Source organism: Arachis stenosperma, chromosome 7 (genome assembly GCF_014773155.1).
Source record: "Arachis stenosperma cultivar V10309 chromosome 7, arast.V10309.gnm1.PFL2, whole genome shotgun sequence".
In the NCBI taxonomy this organism is placed as follows: Eukaryota; Viridiplantae; Streptophyta; class Magnoliopsida; order Fabales; family Fabaceae; genus Arachis; species Arachis stenosperma.
In genome coordinates this window covers 72,780,685-72,784,057 of record NC_080383.1, presented here as the reverse complement: position 1 = coordinate 72,784,057, position 3,373 = coordinate 72,780,685, and positions in this window count along the sequence as shown.

Here is a 3,373-nt window from a genome sequence, read left to right as displayed (position 1 = left end):
CAACAATCTCTTTGGGATCGACCCTTACTCACATAAGGTTTATTACTTGGACGACCCAGTACACTTGCTGGTTAGTTGAACGGAGTTGTGGATTCAACCAGTGCCATAATAAAGACTTCATCTCAAAATAGTTAGAACATGGATCACAATTTCGTCCACCAAGTTTTTGGCGCCGTTGCCGGGGATTGTTCGAGTATGGACAACTGACGGTTCATCTTGTTGCTCAGATTAGGTAATTTTCTTTTCAAAAATCTTTTTCAAAATTTTTCTTTTATTTTTCGTTTTTCTAAACTTTATTTTCGAAAAAATTAATAAAAATTCAAAAAAAATTTCATAAAATCATAAAAATAAAAAATTATTTTGTGTTTCTTGTTTGAGTCTTGAGTCAATTTTTAAGTTTGGTGTCAATTACATGCTTTAAAAAATTTTTCTTGCATTTTTTCGAAAATCCCATGCATTCATAGTGTTCTTCATGATCTTCAAGTTGTTCTTGATAAGTCCTCTTGTTTGATCTTGATGTTTTTTTTGTTTTGTGTTGTTTGTTGTTTTTCATATGCATTTTTCGTTTGTTAGAGTCCATACATTAAAGATTTCTAAGTTTGGTGTCTTGCATGTTTTCTTTGCATCAAAAATTTTTTCAAAATTGTGTTCTTGATGTTCATCATGATCTTCAAAGTGTTCTTGGTGTTCATCTTGACATTCATAGTGTTCTTGCATGCATCTTGTATTTTGATCCAAAATTTTCATGTTTTGGGTCATTTTTGTGTTTTTCTCTCTCATCATTAAAAATTCAAAAAAATAAAAAATAAAAAAATATTTTTTCCTTATTTTTCTCCAAATTTTCGAAAATTTGAGTTGACCAAGTCAAAAATTTTTAAAATTAGTTGTTTCTTATGAGTTAAGTCAAATTTTCAATTTTAAAAATCTTATCTTTTCAAAATCTTTTTCAAAAATCACATCTTTTCATTTTTTTTTATAATTTTCGAATTTTTTTTCTGGACTTTACTATGAGTTTGTGTGTTTTTCTGTGATTTCAGGTAAATTCTGGCTGAAATTGAGGGATTTGAGCAAAACTCTGAAAGAGGCTGACAAAAGGACTGCTGATGCTGTTGGAATCTGACCTCCCTGCACTCAAAATGGATTTTCTGGAGCTACAGAAATCCAATTGGCGCGCTCTCAACGGCGTTGGAAAGTAGACATCCAGGGCTTTCCAGCAATATATAATAGTCCATACTTTATTCGGAAATTGACGACGTAACTTGGCGTTGAACGCCAAGTACATGTTGCTGTCTGGAGTTAAACGCCAGAAACACGTCATGATCCGGAGTTGAACGCCCAAAACACGTTATAACTTGGAGTTCAACTCCAATAAAAGCCTCAGCTCGTGGATAGATCAAGCTCAGCCCAAGCATACACCAAGTGGGCCCCGGAAGTGGATTTATGCATCAATTACTTACTCATGTAAACCCTAGGAGCTAGTTTATTATAAATAGAACTTTTTACTATCATAATCTCATCCTGGATTGTATTTTGAATCCTGTGATCACGTTTTGGGGGCTGGCCATTCGGCCATGCCTGAACCTTTCACTTATGTATTTTCAACGGTGGAGTTTCCGCACACCATAGATTAAGGGCGTGGAGCTCTGCTGTACCTCAAGTTTCAATACAATTATTATTACTTTCTATTCAATTCTCTTTTATTCTTATTCCAAGATATACGTTGCACAACACTTTGATGAATGTGATGATCCGTGACACTCATCATCATTCTCACCTATGAACGCGCGTGACTGACAACCACTTCCGTTCTACCTTAGGCCGGGCGCATATCTCTTAGATTCCCTAACAGAATCTTCGTGGTATAAGCTAGATAGATGGCGGCATTCATGAGGATCCGGAAAGTCTAAACCTTGTCTATGGTATTCCGAGTAGGATTCTGGGATTGAATGACTGTGACGAGCTTCAAACTCCTGAAGGCTGGGCGTGATGACAAACGCAAAAGAATCAAGGGATTCTATTCCAACCTGATTGAGAACCGACAGATGATTAGCCGTGCTGTGACAGAGCATAGGAACGTTTTCACTGAGAGGATGGGATGCAGCCATTGACAACGGTGATGCCCTACATACAGCTTGCCATGGAAAGGAGTAAGAAGGATTGGATGAATGTAATAAGAAAGTAGAGATTCAAGAGGAGCACAACATCTCCATACGCCTATCTGAAATTTTCACTATTGATTTACATAAGTATTTCTATCCTACTTTATTTTCTGTTTTTATCCAATTTTATTACATTTGACCCTATGATTCCACTTAACTGAGATCTACAAGATGACCATAGCTTGCTTCATACCAACAATCTCCGTGGGATCGACCCTTACTCACGTAAGGTATTACTTGGACGACCCAGTGCACTTGCTGGTTAGTTGAATGGAGTTGTGATCACACGTGCCATTACCAAGGATTATTAAGATCCCAATTCATTACACCATGATCTCTTTGGGGTATTTTTGATTTCATACAAATACAAAGAGACTAACTTTTTGGTGATCACAATTTCGTCCACCACCCATGTGAATCAACCCATGATCATTCCTAAATTTTAACCATAGATGCTCTTCCAATTTATCATCACATCCCTTTCTGTTATTTTTCTTCCTTTCAACAAACTCCTCCATCCCCATGAGTGATTGTAACCACTGCCTGCCTGTAAGAAAAGATAGTTAGGTTAAATGACACCCTTGTTTTTTCAATATAGCTAAGTTAAATGTCTTGAGATCTTTATATCTCAGTCTTCTATAATTTTTAGCTTTACATAAAGTATTCTATTTGATCCAATGTTGCTTCTTTTTTCCTTGCTTTTCACTCCACTAAAAATTCATTAATAATTTTTTAATTTCATTGTCTAGAAATGTTTCAGGTATCTTAAAACACCCTAAGTATAAATTAAAATTGTAGCTTCCACTGACTTGATAAGCACTTTCTAGCCACTCACTAAGAGATCCAATGCTGTAACTTTTACATAACTTTATCTTTAACATAGGCAAATGTTGATTTTTTTTTAATTTCTGGACTGTAGTACGCCCAGATATCTATCTTACATGTCAACATTTAGAACCTACAGAATATGAACCAAATTTTCTCTTTCGGTTGGAGGGATATTTTGGCTATAAAAAATTGCCAATTTATTTAAGTTTACTTCTTGCCTACCAACACTTGTACTATTGTAAAATCTGCATAATATTATGACATGCCTCAAAGTGGTTAATTTTAGGACAGTTACTATTCAATCTGAGTTCAATAATATCGTTATTCTATTCTTCTCTGTGGAGCAGATGGGAGACACTCTGCATAAACAATAAATAGATAGGGTT